The sequence below is a fragment of the Diabrotica virgifera genome, chromosome 9 (assembly GCF_917563875.1).
Source record: "Diabrotica virgifera virgifera chromosome 9, PGI_DIABVI_V3a".
Taxonomy (NCBI): Eukaryota; Metazoa; Arthropoda; class Insecta; order Coleoptera; family Chrysomelidae; genus Diabrotica; species Diabrotica virgifera.
The window spans coordinates 3,480,231-3,504,684 of NC_065451.1; the positions used below are offsets into that span (position 1 = coordinate 3,480,231).

At 33.2% G+C, this 24,454-nt stretch overlaps 1 protein-coding gene and 3 non-coding genes across 4 annotated transcripts in view; 2 read left to right on the plus strand and 2 right to left on the minus strand.

Moving 5' to 3' along the window:
- The window catches only part of LOC114326574 (discoidin domain-containing receptor 2-like), a 675,178-nt gene that overhangs the window by 249,223 nt on the left and 401,501 nt on the right, over positions 1–24,454 (minus strand). The gene's annotated exons all lie outside the window — the stretch shown is intronic.
- Trnag-gcc (transfer RNA glycine (anticodon GCC)) lies at positions 23,093–23,163 on the plus strand. Its single transcript has one exon. It is a non-coding gene; the product is annotated as a tRNA-Gly (tRNA).
- Trnaf-gaa (transfer RNA phenylalanine (anticodon GAA)) lies at positions 23,521–23,593 on the minus strand. Its single transcript has one exon. It is a non-coding gene; the product is annotated as a tRNA-Phe (tRNA).
- Trnaf-gaa (transfer RNA phenylalanine (anticodon GAA)) lies at positions 24,209–24,281 on the plus strand. Its single transcript has one exon. It is a non-coding gene; the product is annotated as a tRNA-Phe (tRNA).

Sequence of the window (24,454 nt, forward strand, 5' to 3'; positions counted from 1 at the left end):
TTTACTCTGTGTGGAGTATGAAGGGAACCAGTCTCGTTGGAACTTTACCGCGCTGAGCAGATGTGACGTGAATTGTAAATTGTAGAATTCCCTCATCTTCCTTAGTCTCAGCATCCGTATGGCTTGCAAATTGTAGAAGCCTCAGAGGTGTAACCAGAGAAGGTTCCCATTGTTTTCATTCTGGTGGGATATGTTATATGCCATTAGAGTGAAAACTTAGTATTTTGTTAGCAGTTGCCGCTAGGGCATCTATGCCATTTCGTTCGTTGCAATTCGGGACTGCATGCTGGGGTTTGTTTTGGTTGGATCAGGGAGAGCAGCATATGTGCCTCCTGATGAGAGACTAATAAGTTTCGAAACCGGTAGAGGTGCTTGCAGCACTCTCTGATTGGACTGGAATATGGTTCGGCTGTATTTTCGTTTTGCAACGAAATTGAAAATGGTTATTCATTTTTTAAAAGAATTCATTTCCGAGAAAAGTTGCACTAACATAAAAGGTGAGTAATGAAATTTCCTACAGTTAAGAATTTTAAACATTGTCAACCTTGTTTCAAAATATCAATAATTCCGAAAAAAAAACATAAAAAAACAAGTATTCGCATTTTACGTTTTTCAACAATTTATGCTAGACTTAGGACCTTCATATTTCACCCAGAAAAACTTTGTGATATAATAAAACAATACTGTAAATAAATTTCATTAAGATCGGTTTAATAGATTTTGCAAAATAAATTTTGCAATCCAGCTTTCGCAAAAAAAATTTTTTTTTCAAAATGTTGCAGCAATGAAAATAAAACAGACAGCAAGTTGAGTTTTTTTTTACATATAGAAGAATACTATACGATTTATTCGAAATTTGCAAAATTAAAAATCTACCACGGCGACGTCAGGAATTTTATTAAATGAACATTAATTTTTGGTGCTACGCGCAGGACAGCGGATAAGTTTGCTCTGATTGGGCATTCCAATGAGCTTTGATAATGATTGATAAATTTTTAATTCTTAGTATATTTCGATATAAATAAATAAATTTGTTTATTGCAAAATAAAAACACATACGTCCCTTGAAATAATATTTTTCTATCAAAAACTTTCTTTGTTCATATATTTTAACTTAGAGAATTGAAGTTTATTATTTTTAAACATAATTAAAATATTAAAATACACCAAAATATAGAGTAAGAAAATAATATATTAGATAAAGATTCGAAGGAATAAGATTGGAGTAAAGATTGGAATAAATTTTGGTGGAAATCTTGGTGGAAACTTGTGCGAATCGAACACCGCTGTCCTGCTCGTAGCACCAAAAAATTAATGTATATTTAAGAAAAATTCCTGACGTTGTGGTAATTACCCGATTTTAATTTTGCAAATTGCAAATGGAAGGTACAGTTTTAAACTTGCTATGTTCTTTACTTTCAGTCCTGCAACATTTTCAAAAATGAATTTTTTTGCGAAAGCTGGATTGCAAAATTTATTTTGAAAAATCTATTGAACCACCGATCTGAATGAAATTTACAGTATTGTCTTATTATATCATAAAGTTTTTCTGGGTAAAACATGAAGGTCCTAAGTGTAGAACAAATGGTTGAAAAACGTAAAATGCGAATATGTACTTGTTTTTTATGGTTTTTTCGTAATTATTGCTATTTTGCAAGAAGGGTGACAATTTTTAAAATTTTTAACCAATCCTATATTGCAGAAAAATTAAATTACACAACTTTTTATTTACGTGAAAATTGTATCGGAAGTGAATACTTTTAAAGTTATAATCAAAAAACGAAGAAAAAATCTAATTTTTCCTTCATTTTCTGACATTTTGATTATTTAAACAATGTTCCGGACCTTTTTGAGTGAGAGGATAACTCAAATATTATTATATGAGTTTATGCCAAGTAATTTCTGCAAAAAAATATGAGTCACCTCTCAACGTCCATCTCAACACAGATGCGCCCTGGACTACAATTTACATCTCAAAAACCAGGTCCAAAGGTTTCTAGACCTATTAAGTATACCACAAAGTGCAAATGATCGATTTTGTGGACGGATGCATTCAAAAAGGAGAAAGAAATAAGTTGGGAAATACTTATTCCCCAAGAATAAATCGAAAAGAAGTACCAACTGAGTAGGCAAAGCACAATATTTATAGCAGAGATAGCAAGTAACACAGAGAACCGGTTTAAAGATAAAATGCGCAAAAACAAAAATGATGGCGAATGACGAATGAAAACAAACAATAGTAATGAACTTGTAAATTAATAAATAAATTTTGAACGTCCCAATTCCATAAGAAGTGATTTACTCGCCACTGTAATAAAAAAAAAACAGAAATTCCATTTAATTCTAAAACCTTAAATCTTCGATGAAAAAAACCCCTTTTGCAAGTTTAATTGCCCCATTTTCCAAAACGCCCGTTTCTTACGCTACAAATCCGATATCGCTGCTAGTTAATCATTCGGACTTTTTTATTTTCCAACAATTTAATTTTCCTCAGGAATTTCGAGGAAAAACCTTCAGCAAAAATCTCCTCCAACAAACCGAGAACGTGGCAGATATCAGGCGAGATTAAAAGGAGCAAGTTCTGTACATGGCACAATCCATCTTTTGATTTCTTAAAACTGCAGAAAGATCAACGTTGACATTCTATTGATAAGGCTAAGAATAGGCCAGCACGAGAGGTGTAGGGAATGTCCAGAAACTACGGCGTAAAAAATTTGTACTATTTAATACCCTTCCTCCTATGATGGTCCTGGGGGTAGCCCTTAAGTGGGGTAGCCCGTGTGGAGAGTCAGGATAAACATACACTTTAATTATTAAGCCTTTATTGGTGAAAAATTATTTACAATTACAAATTTGATTTACTTGATCTGTAACTCAGATTACTGGTATCGAGTCTATTATTGTGCCGAATCTCGTATGTCCTTCTTTTATATCAACAAAAATGTTATATAGCACATTACCGCGTTCCTGGTTTAAGTGTGTGGTGTACAGACTGCTGGTAGTGCAAGGTTAAAATTTGCAAGTATTATGAAATACGACACGCATTGTATATGAATTACGCAATAGAGTTGGTGAAGTTAAGCTTCCCTGTAGCAGTTCTTTTGTTGTTTTAAAGTTGGCAACTATCTTATTTCCAATTTTTATATATAGTGCATTTCCTCTGTGTAGGTTCTTGATTGCTTGTGTTAGATTAGCTGATATCTCTATTTTTATCATTACCTTGTTTAGTTCTTTCCTTGACATGGTGTCGTATGCCTTCCTAAGGTCTACGAACGCCATGTGTAGATCTCTTTTCTTCTCTATTGTCTATTGTATTAAATATATATGATCTAGATATGATTTCCCTGCTGTAAATCCTGCTTGTTCTTCACCGATTTTATCTTCTATACTTGCCTCTATTTTGTTCCTGAGGATCTTGCCATACAGTCTTCCCATTGTAGCGACGATGCTTTTCTATTTCAATTTTTATATATCGATGTTACGTAGGTTTCCTGCCATTGTTTAGGAATTTTCTCTCCATTTATTGCTCTTTCCATGATTCGGCATATCATTCTTCTTAATTTCTCTGTTCCGCATTTGATTAGTTCCGCCACAATTCCTTCTGGTCCTCCAGCTTTATTGTTCTTCATGAAATTTATTGCTTGTTTCATCTCTTTGTCTGCTGTGACTCATTATGGTTTCCACTCTTGATGGTTTCCAATATTTCCAGTCTTTTGTTGACTTTTCTCATGACTTCGTTGTTTGTTGTATACTCGGTCCATGATATCTTCAGGATTCTGCTATACACCCACAGTTCAAATGCTTCCAACTTTTTAGTAGTCGACGCGTTAAGTGTCCATGCTTTTATCCCGTAAAGCAGGGTCGAGAAAATATAACAATTTGCCAACCTAACTCTCAAGACTAATTTCAGTTCTCTTGCACAAAGTGCCTTTCTCATTTTATTGAAGTTTGTTCTTGCTTTCTCTATTCGAACTTTTGATTTCTTTGGAGTAGTCGTTTGTGTGATTAATTATTGTGCCAAGATAGTTGTAGTTTTCAACTTGTTCTAAAGTTTTACCTTTAATTGTCAGGTTTTCATCATTATTTTGGGTTTTTGATATCCTCATAAATTTAGTTTTCTTGATTTTTATTGATAATCCATATTCTTTTCATTTTTCATTAGCTTTTAGAGGTCTTTAAGGTTGTCTGCTATTATGATAGTATCGTCCGCATATCTAATGTTGTTAATTGGCGTCCCATTTACCTTTATTCCTGCTGTTTCTCCCTCAAGAGCTGTTTTCATAATTTCTTTAGAGTATGCATTGAATGGTAGTGGTGACAATACACACCCCTGTCGCACTCCTCTTTTAATTTCGAACTCTTCTGATGTGTGTTCATTAATGCGTATGTGTGCTTGCTGTTTATAATATAGATTTGTTATAATTCTAATATTATATGGAAGGTGGACAACATTAATAACTGGGTAAGAAACAAAAGAACAGAATGGAATGACCAAATAAACCGAATGACAAATAATAGAGTAGTAAGGACGGCGAGAGATATTTCCCCAATGGGAAGACTATCAGTGGGAAGACCACGAAAACGATGGAATGACAACTTACTGGAGGCACATTGAAAAACAGACGGAGTCATGTCTACACAAAAAGAAGAAGACTTTCTCATGAAATGAGGAGTTCTTTTTCTGAGTGTGGGTAATTTCTTTGTAGGTAAGTTTATTATGTATATTAAATTCATCATTAAGAAGTTAAGCATTAAGAATGTTATTTTACAAATGTGAAAGAACTGGCCTATTGCAGAAATTGTGGAAAGATCAAAGCCGCTGTGCTGTAGAGATAAGAACGCCGGCGTCCCAGAGTGCTCCAGAGCTATTTCTAGATCGTCTTGCTGGCTGTGGCTGGTGTTGCCAGCCAGGAGAGAGCTGCGAGCTCTCGGTTCCCCCAACTTTTTGAAAAGTGTAACAACAAGTAAAAAAGTTGTTGAAGTTATCGGAGTATGGCTTAGGCGTGCTCGCTGGTTTATCGGACTGCTGAGCCATTTATCAAGAGCCCGCTCCGAATGCGAATGGAGGCGGCGTTGCCGATAGTAGATTATCACGAAAGCTGGGGAAAGTTTTGAGTCAATAGAAAATTGTTAATATCAAAATAATGTACGTAAGTAAATTGAGTTAGAGTGAAAATTAGAAGGAGCCCAAGTGAAGAAAAAATTGAGATAATCTAAACGAAAAACATTACTGACAAAAACTTTATCTTTTAACATAAAATGGTAAATCTATCCTAAGAAAGCTTCCAATTAGGAAAGGACGTAAGTTACTTTTAAGCTTTTATGAGATACATTTTGCGGATTATTCTTGTTTTTTTAAGCATTTTCTTCAATCTGAAGGAAACTGTTTTTAGAAAAGTTTGTGTTCTGGAGACTGAAGATATGGAGGACGCCTTTTAATATAAAAAGGAAAGAATCCCTCTCATTGGATGTACATCATAATAAAAATTTACTAAAGAAGTAAAAATCTTCCTTTGTAGATGGTATATAATTTATTTAACATTTTTTTCTAAAAAAGATCTAAAGTGGGTACATCACTGGTACGATACAAACAAACGTTTTCGGACTAATCAGTCCTTCATCAGGTTAAAGTTCCAGATCCACAGTAGTTGAAACTAGCTACTGTGGTAGGTCGAATGACCTTACCAGTATAAAAAATTAGCCATTTCGGCTACATCGAGAGTGACAATAAGTTGATGTTACAAGATTTAAGTGTAATTAACCCAAAATGGAGTCTTAATCTTGGCTTCCAAGTGAAACCTTTCTTGTCTTTTTTTCATATGGTGCACCGTTTTTATGCAAAAAAATAAAACATCCTCGCGCGTATTTTTCATTTCGTAATACATTATCAAGAACTCTCCAATATAATAATGCAAAACTAGAACAATAACAGAAAATATTTCTAAAAAGATTTGAACTATTTTCAAGGCTGCAACAAATGTTCAAAATTACCCCCTTGAAAGGTGACAGAGTAATTTTATATTCATCATTGGCGCGCGTACGCGTAATGGCCCGAATTTTTTTAAAGCAAAAAAATAGTACGCCACTGAGATTTGTCAAATTAAAAATCATTTTTGAATTCCTCGTTCAATTTTCGACAAAAAATAGTTTTTATCTTTTTTTCATATGAGGCGCCGTTTTTATGCAAAAAAATAAAATATCTTAACGTTTACAAAGTATTTGAAATAAACATTGATATGTTTTTACTCCGATTGGAGTATGAAGGGAACCATTCTCGTTGGAACTTTATCGCGCTGAGCAGATGGGACGTGAATTATAAATTGTAAAATTCCCTCATCTTCCTTAGTCTCAGCATCCGTATGGCTTGCAAATTGTAGAAGCCTCGGAGGTGTAACCAGAGAAGGTTCCCATTGTTTTCGGTCTGGTGGGATCTACCTCGAATAATTTGTAAGCGTTAAGATATTTTATTTTTTTGTATAAAAACGACGCCGCATATGAAAAAAAAAACAAGAATGATTTTTTGTCGTAAATTGAACGAGTAATTCAAAAATGATTTTTAATTTGATGTTTCTCAGTGGCGTACTATTTTTTTTTAAATGGTGAATATAAAATTATTCTGTCACCTTTAAATGAGGTAATTTTGAACATTTGTTGTAGCTTTCCACCTAGTTAAAATCATTTTAGTAATATTTTCTGTTATTGTTCTAGTTTGGTGTTATTATGTAATATTGGAGAGTTCTTGATAATATATTAAGAAATGAAAAATACGCTCGAATATGTTTTATTTTTTCGCATAAAAACGGTGCTCCATAGGAAAAAACAAAAGAAAGGTTCTTTTTCATAAATTACACGTAGAATACAAAAATAATTTTTAATTTGAAATATCTCAGTGGAGTACCATTTTTTCATTAAAAATTTCAGGCGCGCATTACCCCTAGGCGCGCCAATGATGAATATAAAATTGTTATTTATTTGCCAAAAAATGCGCAATAACTACCCACCACCTAACTACTTAAAACCCACTAAATGTAATTTTCATATCTCAACCGGTCTTAGAACAATAAAAAAATTGGCAGTTTGAAATAAAAATTTCAACACCCTGTATCTCGGAAAAAAGCATTTGCGGACATACATTTATAGAGCAAACTGCCATTATTTTTTCATGTAGAATTATCCCTTAAAGTTTTTCATACTTATTTACTAACACCCTGTTTAATCATTTCACACATCATGTACATGTTTCGCATGTACATACATACATAATATCAATTATTAATAATATCATACAGATATTAGACAATTGTGACTCAATCCGCATTAAACAGAAACGGTCCTTCAAAGCTATCGTATAATTCCTCTTCACTGATTGTTTTGAAGCATATTAGAAAACTCGCATTAATCCGATTACGTCACTTCCTATATCCCCAAAATCCTCAAGATAATCACCCGCAAACCCACCCCACGTATTCATATTAGAATAGCAGACACATTATTCAGATTTTTCCGAATAATATTCAAAATATTTGCGGAATTTGTGCCATCTTCTATATCTCCCGAAATATTTTGTAATACATTTACCCATCCGCAAGTGTAGTGTGTATCCCTCTAAGGCTAATGCAAAAAGCATTTTGCGCGATTATTTAGAAAGGCAAGGCAGAGTGGGCTTTGACAAGCAAGTAAATAAGAGGAACTTTGTTTGAGATGGGTGCAAAAGATGCTGATGCTGTGACGCCAGTGCATATTCGAGAGGAACTTTACTTAGGGTAAATGATTCTGTAATCGGGTTAGACCAGACGCAGAAGGTTGGTCTTGTCAAAGGTAGACGTTGTGTGTGATCCGTGTGTGCTAATTATATAGAGAGGAATGAAAAATGGGTTAATAATCTTTTGATGTCGTACTATCTATCTATATTATACACGTACATAATTTTTATGGGAAAAATTTAGAAAATAAATTTATATCAGAGACCACGAAATTATAGATTTTCATCGACCTGTATATGACCAAAAATTGTAATAGGATAATTTCGTGAGTAATCAGTGTTTTCGCGGAATAGTGAAATCGTTAAGAAGGTGGTTTTCTTAATGGGTTTTTGAACGGATTTAAACAATGGTGCGGTCAGATTAGACAATACAGTTTATTTCGCTTTGCAATGGACAATAAGACATTTTATAAAAAATTCGAAGAAGGTTAAGCGGTAACAAATTTATTTAGTTTAGAATGTAAGGCTATTTGTTTAGCATTTTGAAACAACGAAAGGAATTTGATGTCTCCCGGAATTTAACAAATTGGAAAGTTGTATACAAATTAAATTGGTTCTTAAGAAATGATAATATGGGTAGAAAGGATGTTTTGTGATTGGTGGAAAATGATGGATGGAAGGGATGAGAGTGTGGAGTCTGATTTTGACGAGAGAAAAAATGGGCACTGTGTAATAAATATTTGGAGACAGCAGTCCAGTTTTTGAAAAGTGAGAAGTCAGTGTAAAGTGGTGAAATTGGCCTTTGCGAGCAGAATCAAGTTGAAACGAAATCGTTGACCGGTTGGAGAAGATAATTTTCCTGTGTCCGAGGAAGATTCCTGTTTCTGTCTAGAACGAGTAGCTGATTGGTATCTATTTGCACAAGATATCGAACAGAGATAAAACTGAGTCGAGAATTCGAGCGAGTCCTGTTTGTTGGGTTGTGAAGCAGTTTGGACGAGAGAGACCTTTCGCAACATCCTAAGAGTACGTGTGGGAGAATCGAGGACGACGCAATCCGGGAAAAGAAGTAGAGAAGAAACAAAAAGGTTAGTCAAATCATTTGTGAAACGGAGAGAGTTTGTTTATATCCACACCATATTTGCTTAATTTTGTATTGAACAGCTCTATAACAATATTAGTCATTCCAAGTTTTAAAGAAGAAATAAGTAATCAAGTCAAAAGGAGAAAAGAAAAATTTCTTAAATTTTGTAAGAATAAATAACGAATTATTTAAATAATTTTTTTGTTAAAACAGAGGAGATATCAGAATTAAAGCTTAATTTATTAGATGAGAAATGGTTGCAACAAATATAAATTTTTAACATATTTTAAAATCTTATGTTTATGGTATATTGGATAAATAATAGTTATTTATGATATAAGTGTTAAAAGTGCACGTTTAAGGCACGCATGTGAAAGTTTGCAGAATGAGCGATAGCGAGTTCTGCAATTCACATAAGTGCCTTAAAAATGTACTTTTTAATACGCATATCATACAATATTTTTTCTACAAACGTAATTACAGGACAATATCTACAAAATCTTTTACTTGAACTTGACTGACATTCCATTTTTATATTTTTTTGACATTACATCAAAATTGCCTATACGGTCAATACGAACTACAGTGCCTTAAAAAATTTTTAAAGCACTAGTGCCTTAAAGTAGCATTTTTAACGCTCGTATGGAGTGCTAAAAATTGCATTTTTAACACGGTTGTAGAAAAATAATACTTTTAAACATTTATATGACAGTGAGTGTGTTTAATTTCCCTGTTTTTTTTTCTGGATGGAGTAAGCAACTAGAGATACCAGAAGCCACAAACCAAAGGTAAAGCATCAAAAATAAAATAGCCCTGAGAATAAAGTTTATTAGAAAATTTAATTTAAATTTGGTTTTGTTTTACATAAGCAGTAATCAAAATAATTGAGTAATTAATTAAATTTAGAAGTTACTCATCAATCTCATAAAAGAGAGAAATTAAGAGCATAACAATAGCTGTATATCTTGTATAATTCGAACATAAATGCATTTAGAAACATAAAACAAGACAGACAATGCCGATAAACAGTATATTAGCTCAAAATAATCAATAATTTAATGTAACTCAGTGGCGGCTCCAAGGGGGATGTCACGGGGTCATGACCCCCCCCCCTCAAATGAAAATAAATATCAATTCAATAATCCTAAAAAAAAAAACAAAAAGCGAGAGCCGTCAAACAAAAAAAAATTTAGGCCCATCCAAAAAATAATAATTGAAAACTCACTCAGAAAAGAGTAATTAAGTCACCCTCAAGATTCATGACCCCCTCCCAAAAAAAATTCTTTTCTGGATCCGCCACTGTGTAACTATCATTAAACCTTTATATAAAAGAGTTGAAAAACCTACAGCATCTAACCATAGACCTAGGTATATCAATTACTACTAGTTTTTCGAAAATATTTGAGAGGATAATTCAATTTAGATTAGAATTTTTCCTAGAAAAGAATAATTTAATTTCAAAAAGGTAATTTAGTTTTTAGACCAGGGCTCATCTATAAAAATATTAGCAGATTTGGATGTTGAGAGGTGACTCATATTTTTTTGCAGACACTGCTTAAAAATAACTCATATAATAATATTTGAGTTATCCTCCCACTGAAAAAGGTCCGGAACATTATTTAAATAATCAAAATGTCAAAAAATTAAGCAAAAATTCGATTTTTTCGTCGGTTTTTTGATTATAACTTTAAAAGTATCCATTCCCGAGAAAAGTTGTACATACTTAAAAATTGTGTAATTACATTTCCAACAATATAGGATTAGTCAAAAATTTTAACAAATGTCAGCCTTGTTGCAAAATAGCAATAATTGCGAAAAAACCATAAAAAAACAAGTATTCGTATTTTACGTTTTTCAACCATTTATGCTAAACTTAGGACCTTCATATTTCACACGGAAAACCTTATGACATAATAAAACAATACTCTAAATTTCATTAAGTTCGGTTTAATAGATTTTGCAAAATAAATTTTGCAATCGAGCTTTCGCATTTAAAACTTATTTTTTCAAAATGTTACAGTACTGTAAATAAAGCAGACAGCAAGTTGAATTTTTTTCTACATATGGAAGAATACTGTCACTTTCATTTGCATTTTGCAAAATTAAAATCGGTTAACTTCTACTGCGTCAGGAATTTTTTTAAGTAAACATTAATTTTTGATACTACGCGCAGAACCGCGGATAGGTTTTCTCTGATTAGGCATTCCAATGACCTTTGATAATGATTGATAAATTTTAATTTTTAATACATTTTGATATAAATAAATAAATTTGTTTATTGCAAAATAAAAACACGTACTCTGTCATTTGAAATTACACTTTTTTTAGCAAAAACTTTCTTTGTTCATATATTTTAACTTAGAGAATAAAAGTTTATTATTTTTAAACATATGCAACTGTTTAATTAAACAATATTTCACAAACAATCATCAAATTAGTTTGATTTTTGTGGAATTAAAATGATAAAATACAACACAATATAGAGTAAGAAAATAATATATTAGATAAAGATTGGAACACATTTTGGTGGAAATCAACTTGTTTGAATCGAACACCGCTGTCCTGCGCGTAGTACCAAAAAATAATGTTTATTTAAAAAATTTCCAGACGCCGTGGTAGTCAACCGATTTTAATTTTGCAAATTGTAAATGAAAGGTATAATTAGCTTCTATATGTAATAGCTATTTGTATAACAAGGGAGGAAAGTGCTAGTTTTCCTCCCGAGAATGAAGTTTACTGCCCGACGCGTAGCGGAGGGCAGTAATCATTCAAGGGAGGAAATGGCACTTTACTCCCATGTTATACATATGGTTTTTCCACCTTACTCAAATAACAAGTCATTTTTTCATTTTTACTTAATTTATTTATGTAACTAACCAACAAAATTTATTAGAACTAAAACTAACAAGTAGGTACAATATAACTGTCAACTGTCAAATATAAGTCAAATTATTAATGTAAACATTGTTAAATCAAAATAACAATTTACTGTTTTTTACCATTCTGCAAAATACAGAGTGTTTTTAAATAAACGTTAAAATGTATAGATACTTACGTAATAGAAAATAGATATTATACAGGGCGTCAATAAGTTACATTTCATGAATGAAATACTATGACGTCACTTTTACTTTTCCTCCCTAGGGAGGAAAAATATTTTCCTCCCTAGGGAGGACAAGTACAACTTTGCTCCCTACAATCAGGTCCGGAAAAGTATACTTTCGGTAGAGGTAGGTGGAAAAATTTTTTTCAACTTATCTGCTTTATTTTCTGTCCTGCAACATATTGAAAAAATGATTTTTTGAGAAAGCTGAATTGCAAAATTTATTTTGCAAAATTTGTTGAACCGATCTCAATAAAATTTAGAGTATTCTTTTATTATATCATAAAGTTTTTCAAAGGTAATACCACAAGTCCTCTAAATTTATCAAGCAAAATTTAGAGGACGAGTGGTATTTGAAAAGATTATTTTGTGAACCACTATGTATTATTAGTAAATACGGGCATCTGTGAAATATTTTTAAGACAACTAGGATCAATGTCTTAAGTAGGTTATAGATAAATTATTTTATGATTTAAAAATGAACCAATTTATTTATTATATTGTTAATACATAAAAAACTGTTTAAATCGAAAATGAACAATTATTAAAAACACAATTTTTATAACTAATATGAGATTTTCCAATGTCGTTCGTAAATTAAGTTAGTAAACACAGGTATGTACGTATTATGTGAAATTTAGGGCACCTTAAGTTTTATCAGGGAAGAGACTGTTTTATCAAGGAAGAGGCTGTTTTATCAGTATTACACTCAATGATTGGCTAGAACGACGCGTGGTGATTGGCTGAAAAAGCAAAAACGTCAGAATTTGACAGGTGAAAAAAATAATCTGAGTAAAATATGAAGGTCCTAAGTTTTTTATGGTTTTTTCGCAATTATTGCTATTTTGCAACAAGGGTGACACTTTTTAAACATTTTAGCAACTCCTACATTGTAGAAAATTTAATTACGCAACCTTTATGCTAGTGCAACTTTTCTCGGAAGTGAATATTTTTAAAGTTATAATCAAAAAAAAAGCAAAAAATCGAATTTTTCCTTCATTTTTTGATATTTTGATTATTTTAACAATATTCCGGACCTTTTTGAGTGGGAGGATAACTCAATTATTATTATATGAGTTAATTCCAAGCAATTTCTGCAAAAAAATATGAGTCACCTCTCAACGTCCATCTCAAAACAGATGCGCCCTGGACTATAGATGTAGTTATTGAATGAAATAATGCAAGTCAACTTATATATTTATAATTATTCCTGCCTCCTGAAGTTAATAAGATCCAGCCATGAGATCCAGTTAGAACACTCCGATTAGCTTAATACATGATGAAGGCCTTTTCATTCATTATCATATCGCACACCTAGTTCAATAGTGCCACAAGTGCAAAACACAATATTCTCGAGAAATGAGCAAAACGTTCTGTAGTAAACGCGTTTTGCCCTGTAAATAATTTATTTTGAGAATGACTGGCTCCAAAATTACAATTTAGGTAGCAAATTATACACTTATTGGCTGGATCTTATTAAAATTTATTAAAAATAAAACGTTGTAGCAAACCGAGCCGGCCCTGTCTTTCCACACCACGGCATGATCGACTGGTGTCGATTGTACCCGACTCCACTACCACATGGACTCGAGGTGGTGGTAGGTACTCGGAGAGAGGCCAGGGCATTTTCAGTCATTCGACAATTCAACACTCGAATCCAAGACGTTGAAAAGTGAAGACGTGTAATAAAGACTTTAACTCTCAGCGTTTCTTTAAATTTCGATAACTTAATGTTTTTTTTTGTATTAAGATTTTAGACTCAATAAAGTTTTAATCATAACATTTACAACGTTATTATTATTTTGATAGTTATGGCGATATTGCATTGTGAAGAAAGTCATTTATAAAACGATACCTAGGAGATACGGCGGCAATATAATGAAAAAATCAATTGATTTTTGCAGTTGTGGCCGTATTGAATTATATCGGTTGTATTGTGGCCGTGTATATTATCGCCACATCTCTCTTGATTTTTGCAGTTGTGGTCGTATTGAACGTATTGAATTACATCTGTTGTATTGTGGCAGTGTATATTATCGCCACATCTCCTAGTTATGGCTATATTGCATTTTCAAAACCTCCAAAAACCCTACAGTGAAATACCGAAGTAACTTACTTTATACTTATCCGAAACAATATTTTAGTTCAGGCTGTATTGCATTAGATGGGCCATTATATAGGCAATATTTTACAGCCTTAACCCAAAATTCGAATTTTTTGTAGTTGTGGCACAATTGAACTAGGTGTGCGATATCCTGTATGTCACTTTCCAGGTATACTCCAGTACTTGGCTGCGTAATTTTTCGTTTACTACATTTTTCCACAGTACCATCCTTGTTCCTGTAACAGCTCCAGGAACACTCTCCTATCTCTACAAATTTCCTCCTCACCAGCTTCAACGCGGTGTCCGTATTAAAATTTCACTTAGCCCGGGAGACAAGAGAGACAAGAAGCACTGTTATACTTTTTAATGGACATTTTCTGGAACAAAATATGTCCCGGCGGCTTTCACTAGATAGGATGAGCATGAATAAAACATCGCTTTGTTATGACTTGTACTCAATTTATTTTAAAGTTTTTCACTTTTTCGATAGGTTCTGCTGAATTTATTACTCCATTTGCTGGAATAAGCTTCTCGTTCGTTGGGATATTGTTTTTAGTAGTAAATGAAGTAATGGTGAGATAAAAACTTTTTGAGCAAAAATTATTTACAATGGGCAGGCATTACAAAATTAGCGAGAGAAACTAATATAGATACTAGCTAGCGTCATGTTTCAAATATCAGATATCCTCTTAGCCTCCCGACTGAAACCCGAATGTTTCCGAAATATTATCTGACTCCGATTACCTGACAACCCTGCTCTAACAGAAACATACATACTAAACGAATTGGTTTGGTGGAGCGGCCTTCTTATATAACATCATCATCATCATCCAACCCTTTGCGTCCACTGCTGGACATAGGCCTCCCTTATTTTTGTCCATTGTGTTCTATTTTGTTCTTGACATTTTCTTGAGATCGTCAGTCCAACGAGTAGGTGGTCTTCCTCTACTTCTTTTGTCTAATCTCGGTCTCCACTCAAGTAATCTCTTCGTCCACCTTTCATCACTAATTCGGGCGACGTGTCCGGCCCAGTGCCAATTTCAGGGTGACAATTCGGGAAATTACATCGGTAACTCCTGTTCTTCGTCTTAAGTCTTCATTTCTAACTCGGTCACGAAGCGATATACTCAGCATTGACCTTTCCATTTTTCTCTGGGCTATTTGCAGCATTTTAGAAGTTGTAGCTGTCAATGTCAAAGTTTCGGCACCATAAGCCATCACATGCAACACACATTGGTCAAATGTTTTACGTTTTAAAGAAATAGGTATATCGCTTTTAAAGATGTCTTTGAGATTTCCATAGGCTGCCCATGCTAGGTTTATTCTTCTTCGTAGTTCGCATATTTGGTTGTCTCTTGTGATCTTTATTTAGTGTCCAATGTTTTTCCACTAGCTTTACTTCGTTGTCTCCAATATTGATATTTCCGCTAGGTACTAGGTTTGTCACTCCAAAACAATTTTGTTTTGGAGATTTTGTTTTGGAGATGTTTATTTTAAGACCTACACTGATACACACTAAGTGAAATTCATTTATCATTGTACATATCTCCTTGAGGTTGTCAGAGAATAAAACTATGTCGTCTGCGAATTTAAAATTTCAAATACTTCGTCTTTCAATGCCAGATGGCGCTAGCCACCTACTATCATCACTTCAGTTGCAATGGGTGGGAAAACCTCTCGATGCGAATCAGTTAAAATATGGAGAACAGTGTCTACGTTCCTTCCGATGAAGGCTCCAATAAGAGCCGAAAATCGCGATTCAAGGGACTGGACTGCACTCCGTATTCTAATTGAAAAGTAAGATTGTTTTGCCTTCGCATTGCAACTGAATAAAAATGGTATACATTTTTATTTTATAGTCGTATTACTCCGTAGAGTAACTAGGTGCATTTTTCCGTTGGAACTTTACCAGCTGCAGACGGGGGATGTGAATTGCATAGTGTAGAATTCCTTCCCTCTCGTCTTCACTGCAGCATCCATTTGACTTGCAAATTGTAGAAGTCTTGGAGGTGTCACCAGGAAAGTGTACCAATAAGTTTTCAATTTAAAAATCTTTTAGTAATATTTTTAATATTTTCAATATTAATAATTTACTATTAGGATTGAAAACTACTTCGTCTTTCAATGCCAGATGGCGCTAGCCACCTACTATCATCACTTCAGTTGCAATGGGTGGGAACACCTCTCGATGCGAATCAGTTAAAATATGGAGAACAGTGCCTACGTTCTTTCCGATGAAGGCTCCAATAAGAGCCGAAAATCGCGATTCAAGGGACTGGACTGCACTCCGTATTCTAATTGAAAAGTAAGATTGTTTTGCCTTCGCATTGCAACTGAATACAAATGGTATACATTTTTATTTTATAGTCGTATTACTCCGTAGAGTAACTAGGTGCATTTTTCCGTTGGAACTTTACCAGCTGCAGACGGGGGATGTGAATTGCATAGTGTAGAATTCCTTCCCTCTCGTCTTCACTGCAGCATCCATTTGACTTGCAAATTGTAGAAGTCTTGGAGGTGTCACCAGGAAAGTGTACCGATAAGTTTTCAATTTAAAAATCTTTTAGTAATATTTTTAATATTTTCAATATTAATAATTTACTATTAGGATTGAAAACTACTTCGTCGTCGAATTTCAAATTTGTTAATCTTCTACCATCAATAATATTTAGGCATCGCTCTTCCCAGTTAAGTTTTTTACAAGCATATTCTAGTACTGCGGTAAACAGTTTAGGCGATAAGGTATCGCCCTGTCGGACTCCTCTGCCGATTGGGATACGGTCCGTGTTTTTATGTAGTTTCATCGACATAGTTGCGTTCTTGTACCGATATAACTGGAAGAAAATAGGGAAGGCCTATGTTGAACTTTGGATGCAGAAGGCTGGATGATGATGATGATGATGATGATTATGATGATGATGATGATGATGATGATGATGATGATGATGATGATGATGATGATGATGATGATGATGATGGTGATGATTATGATGATGATGATGATGATGATGATGATGATGTTGATGATGATGATGATTATGATGAATATACAGAGAAATATGTGTCAAAATAAAAAGCTATTAAATGAATTAACCATGTAGTACGCGCATTGTTAAAGCACGCCAGTGTTCTTATCGTTCTTGTTCTACAAATCGATATGCAGATATATTATGGAACAATCCTTTAAATTCAAGTCGGGTAGAAGCAACAGTTTTCAACTTTCACACTTGATAAAGTGAATGAGATATACATAAAATATAAGAATGCCGTTAGATATATCATCCTTTTCCGAAATTGCCGGCTTTTTTGCACACTTCGCCTTATCAGTGGGGAAAAGAAAGGTTTATTGGATGGAGAAAAGCGAGAAAACCGCTCACAGGCAAAGGGCTTAGTAGCAGTAATGTTTTTATACTATGCGTATGTTGTTCAATGCGGATTTTTCACAGATATTATGTCTATGCTTAAATACATATAAGGTGTTTGCGAAATTATTAAAACAATTTCAGAACTTGTGAACTGTAGTACAGGGATGGTTCAAAATAATTGAGAGAGGTAATTAAATTTTAACATGTTAACATTCAGTATGTGAATGTTTATGAATATGCCTGCTTTGTTTACTATGAAGGCATTCGACACTGTTTAACATGATAAGTTAATGGGTATACTAAAAGAGATAGGCCTAGATGGACGAAACGTTTGGATAATAGCCAATTTGTACTGGAATCAAACACCTAAGATCAGAATTAATAACTAGACATCTGAAGAAATTCCTATTCTATGAGAAGTTAGACAAGGTTGCGTACTCTCCCCGCTTCTGTTTAATATGTATGCAGAAAAGATATTCAGAGAAGCAATAGAAGACAGAGCAGAGGGTATAATAATTACCAATGGAATAGTCATCAATAATCTGAGATACGCTGATGACACAGTTCTGCTAGCAACGGACAGGGATGATTTGCAGGCACTCCTACATTCAGTGGCGGTTCAACGTTGACATTTGTACTGGAATCAAACAGCTGACATCAGAATTAACAACCAGACATCTGTAGAAATTCCTATTCTGAGAGGAGTTAGACAAGGTCGCGTACTCTCGCCGCTTCTGTTTAATTTGTATGCAGAAAAGATCTTCAGAGAAGCAGTAGAAGAGAGAACAGATAGTCATCAATAATCTGAGATACGCTGATGACACAGTTCTGCTAGCAACTAAACAAAAAAAACCCAATGGCTGGTCATCAGCACAAACAAAAATTTAGCTAATAACTTGACAGATATTAGAATATTTGGAGACATGGTGCAGAGAGTACAAACACGCAGGTATTTAGGTTGCTGGGTGAATGAAAAATGGGACTTATCACAGGAAATCAAATGCAAAATAGAGCAAGAGAGACCATCATTTAGGAAAATGCAAAAGGTATTAGCCAACAGAGAGCTAAAAATTACGCTAAGAATACGCTTATTACGCTGCTATGTGTTCAGCATTTTGTTCTATGGAATGGAAGCATGGACCCTGACGGAAACAATGTGCAAGAAGATTGAGGATTTGGAAATGTGCGCTTACCGCAGACTATTGAGGATATCATGGATGAACAGAGTAATATCAAATCAAGAGGTAATGCAGTGGCTAAACAAAGAAAGAGTAGTACTGAATATCATAAAAAGAAGAAAACTAAGGTACTTTGCTCACGTGATAAGAAATCCGAAAATATGAAATGCTTCTTGTAATTATCCAAGGAAAGATAGAGAAACGCTTAGAAACCTCCGCCAATGGTATGGAGTGAGCACCACGACACTATTTAGGTCAGCTGTGGACATAGTAAAAATCATGCGACTGATTGTCAATGTTCTTTGAGGACAGGTAGTTACTTAAAGAAGAAATACTAGATCAACACTATAGTAAGTAGATCAGAATAAGTCTAAATCAGCAAAAATAATTTTTAACGGAAAAACTTCTACTAAGAAAATTAAAGTAAAAAGGATACTGTTTCTCTCCGACACTATTTCTCTCCGACACTATTTAACTTGATTGTAGAGGTAGAAGTAAGCAAGATAAATTAATTCCAAAGTGTAGAAAGTTCACTACAAAGACAGAAAGAAATGGAAGATATTCACAATAGCAGCAAAAACATCCAACAGGTTATAAATAATCAAGAAGAAGTCATCTCAGAATAGGATTTTAAAAAGATTTAAGATTATTGCAGTTACGTATTGCCATATATACAGGGTGGTGAATCGTAAAACGGGCCATAGGAAACTCAACGTAAAATTCTAAACTGTTGAATTCCTGCTTCCCTAATTATTTTACATCAAAAGTCATGAGAACTTATTTGTAGAGGATTGAAATATGTATTAAAAACAAAAGTTACAATTGTTCTACGATTTAACACATTTCAAAATTTTGAAAAATATAATGTATTTACCGCAGTAGGTATGCGTGGGCATGTTAAGCCACACGTTACTATTTAACTGACAGTGCGCACACTATTGACTAAAGAAAATATCTTTATTATTAATACATTCTCCTTAACTGAGGGTATCTTATCAACTTTATTGTGTTTTAAACAATAAATGATAAAAGAAATAAAAAATTGACAGTTCAAATTGTTACGCTCGGTTTCATAATCAGTTAATGTGGACTTTAAATTTTAAGTTGGTAACTTTATCAATGCAGTTCATATGGATAAATGTCAACGTTAAAGTGAACTTTAGTTAATGTTCGCTTTAAGTTGATTATGAAGCCGGGCGTTAATATAATAACTTCATTGTCACCCAATGCAACCTTATACACATTATTGCACTGTGTGTGGCCAAACTTTGGCGTATTACTCTGAAAATTGTATTATAGTTTTACAAAATTTTGAATAATTATTGTTCGTAGAACATATTTAACAGTTGTTTTCAATACAGATTTCAATCCTCTACAAATAGTTTTTTATGACTTTTGATGTAAAATAATTAGGGAAGCAGGAATTCAACAGTTTATAATTTTACATTGAGTTTCCTATGGCCCGTTTTTCAATTCACCACCCGGTATAGGTGCATAGGTATATTAGTGTTGTTTGCCTAGTAAGTTTATGAACTTATATGAGATCCGGTTATTTTACATATGGCACTGAGCCAGGAAAATTTAGAGAGTCTGGAAAAATTATATGGAGTCATGAAAAATTAAAGGGAGTTAGGAAAAATTAAAGGAAGTCATGATAAAATTGGAGGGGCTCAGAAAAAATTGAAGGGAGTTAAAAAAATTTGCAGAAAGTAAGAAAAAATTGGAGAGTCAGAAAACAGTGGTGGGAGTAAGAACAAATTGAATCGAGTGACTGTAGATGGCAATTGAATAAATTACTCGTCGCATATCAACGAGCAAAATCACAAGTTTGATACAAAGTAAGGCTTTGATTATGGTAATGATGATGATATAATGATAATTTAACCTAGAAAAAATTAGAATAAAATCGAATTCTTAAGCAAAATCATTGATAGTTAATAAAACAAACAGAAATCTTTAATGTATTTAACACTATACCTTCATTCATCAATCTATTTGAAAGTCACATGTCACGCGGACCCCTCGCATCGGTATAATAAATCAAAACGCAACATTTGCAGCATTAAAAACCCCGTGAAAAATATGAAGAATATCCACGAGCTAATTGCGAAAACATGGTGTTCGTCTTCTCCGCCATAAATCAATGCGGTACTCAAAAGAAAGGCGTCCCGTCAAATGGGATGTTGCGACGTGTGGCTTCCTTTAATTACTCACTCGATATGCCACGTCGAAACAGCACCAAAACAAAAGACTAACGAATCTGACATTCAATTTTTACCACACTCGATATAAACAGATGTTCGAGATGTGAGTCGGCTTTTCCGAATTAAAAAAAACTATGTACTTTGTGAAAACAATTCACTTGAAAGTTGTGTCAATTACTAAATATGAGGGTTAAATACTGAATCAATATAGGTATAATATCAATTTTTTCTAAAATATACAAAATATAAGAAAAGAACTGGTAAGAGAAGACATAAAAGGAGAACAAACTAGGCAAAGAAATGGACAAAAGTTTGATTATTTTAAAAACGAACAAAAACAAAACAATGCAAAAAACTAGAAGAATTGAAATGAAAAAACTGGAACCAATGGAAATTTAAAGTCGGGCGAAATAAGTTAAAGGGGAAAGAAAGAGTAAAAAAATGAATATTATACTTTCGCTGCATGATTTCGATAATTTTCACCCTTAATTTTAAATCATTACTGAGGCCAACCCTGATTAATAATTACTACTCTACTTTACTACGTACTACGTACTAAAATATCGCCAATTGCTCTGATTCCGTCACAGGTAATAAACAAGCTTTTTTTTCTCCTTGTGCAATAATATAAAACGCAAACAGTAACGTGTACATCTATAGCAGCGAAAGATAGACAGGCAAAAGATGCCGGTTTTATTCGGGATCAACTACCGCTTGTGAAGCTTCCAAATGTGACGATTATCGATACGGTGAATGAAATAACAGTATAATATTTAGTAACATTTCCCAATTATTATAAACCACACCTTATAATACATTCCACAAGTCTGATAGACCAGGGCGCATCTGTAAAAATATTAATAGTACATTTGGACGTTGAGAGGTGACTCAAATTTTTTTGCAGAAATTGCTTGAAAATAACTCAAATAATAATATTTGAGTTATCCTCCCTCTCAAAAAGGTCCGGAACATTGTTTAAATAATCAAAATGGCAAAAAAGGAAGGAAAAATTCGATTTTTTTCTTCGTTTTTTGATTTTAACTTTAAAAGTATTCATTTGCGAGAAAAGTTGTACTGACATAAAAGTTGCATAATTAAATTTCCTACAATATAGAATTGGTTAAAGATTTAAAAAATAGTCACCCTTTTTGCAAAACAGCAATAATTGCGAAAAAAACCATACAAAAACAAGTATTCGCATTTTACGATTTTCAACCATTTATGCTATACTTAGGACCTTCATATTTCACCCAGAAAAACTTTATGATACAGTTAAACAATACTGTAAATTTCATTAAGATCGGTTGAATAGATTTTGCAAAATAAATTTTTAAATCCAGCTGTCGCAAAAAATATTCATTTTTTCAAAATGTTACAGGACTGAAAATAAAGCAGATAGCAAGTTGAAGCATTTTTTTTGCGTATAGAAGTGTATTGTACCTTTCATTTTTAATTTGCAAAACTAAAATCGATTAACTACCACGGCGTCAGGAATTTTTTTAAATAAACATTGATTATTGGTGCTACGCGCAGGACAGCGGATAGTTTGCTCTGATTGGGCATTCCAATGACCTTTAATAATGATTGATACATTTTAATTTTTATTACATTTCGATATAAATAAATAAATTTGTTTATTGCAAAATAAAAACACATACTCTATCCTTTGAAATAACACTTTTTTTAGCAAACATTTTCTTTGTTCATATATTTTAACTTAGATAATAAAATTTTATTATTTTTAAACATATGCAATTGATTAAACAATATTTCACAAACAATAATAAAATTAGTTTGATTTTTGTGGAATTAAAATATTAAAATACAACAAAATATAGAGTAAGAAAATAATATATTAGATACAGATTGGAAGAAATTTTGGTGGAAATCAACTTGTGTAAATCGAACACCGCTGTCCTGCGCGTAGCACCAAAAATTAATGTTTATTTAAAAAATTTCCTGACGCAGTGGGAAATAAAACAGAAATGTGAATAACGAGATGGATCTATAAATGACGATAGATAGTGAATAATTTATTTGTTTGTTTGTAACACCAACATCTTTTAACACTGCTCTTCTGATTTATTCACTTTAGGACAGGCAGTGACAACCAGGTGAGCACCCATAATTTTCCTCTAGGGGGGAGTTGACTTGGGCACCCCGAAATTTTTTGTGTTGTTTGTGAAAGACAAGTTAAATTTTCCTACCATTGTTTATACATTTTTTATATGCGCTAGGTGCGTCACTGGGTGACAACATGAAATCCACAATAATAAAATTTTTTACAAAATTCGATTATAAGAATTATAAGAAGAAGAACTTAAATGCTAAATGATAAAACAATTAATCACAGCATCGGTGGTTCAGTGGTAGAATGCTCGCCTGCCACGCGGGCGGCCCGGGTTCGATTCCCGGCCGATGCAACCTTTTTTGTTTTTAATTTTAAAAGAATAAATCCATCTTTATCAATAATTGGCACTGACTGGTAGAAGTCTATTTGAAAGATAATTGACTTCGAATCGATTTTATAGTAATTGGGCATATTATTTTTAGTGATAATATAAAATGATAATGCCTCAATGCAAAATGTAATGTTAATTACAATGAAGAACCGTGGTTTAGTTCCATATAAAAATAATATTTCGCTTAAAGTTGACATCAGAAAACAGTTTCAGAATGTTTTTATAAAGAATATTCTCCATATAAAATAAAACGAACAATTTACTTTTTGGTTTAAAGTTTATAAGGAATATTTTTCCCCGAAAATTAAAAAAAAGGTTTGCCGAAACCAGGGATCGAACCAGGGACCTTTAGATCTTCAGTCTAACGCTCTCCCAACTGAGCTATTTCGGCTGTTAAATACTAAAAAAATAAGCAATTTATATACCACCACCTGTCGCGGTTTGTTTTCAGGTGATTCATTATACAATTCATTATACTCCACCTAATCAATATTATCTCGGTTTGATTTATGACACAATAAAATGTATTGTTGATTAGATGTGGACTTGGTACTAGATATATTTTACTGTGATTAGGACAGTAATAATATAGTATCGCATGTTGCGCGCTTAATTTATGACAATCGCTGTTTTCAGCACATTATACTGACCTAAACCATTTATACACCTGAAGTAATATTCATAGGGAAAAGCTTCTGCCATAGAAGTGCGTGTAAATCTTATTAAGAATAATAACCATTATCTAACAATAAAACGCCTTCCCCAAAATTTATTAACTATATTTAGAAAATTAGATAAGTGTTAGAGTTTCGATATTTAAAAACCATATTTATTTACCGAATCACTAAATAATGAAAAAAATTCCTAATTCGAGTATAAATATAAAAGAATCTTAATCTTGGAAATTAGAAAATACAGAGCAGGAAACAACTTTCACTTTTCCTGCAAAACAAAATCCTGCGAAATATTGACAGGTTGTTGTACATATTTTTCGTCTTAAGTAACAGCCGAAATAGCTCAGTTGGGAGAGCGTTAGACTGAAGATCTAAAGGTCCCTGGTTCGATCCCTGGTTTCGGCAAACTTTTTTAATAAAAAGTATATCAATAATAAAACTACTTGGTACAATATTAAGAAGCAAAATAAAACCAAAATATCGGACAAAGAAACCAAATGGGAAGAATCAATATAAGATGGAGATGGAAATAGAGTCTCTCTTGAGATGGAAACGACTTTGGGTTTATCCTGCAAAAT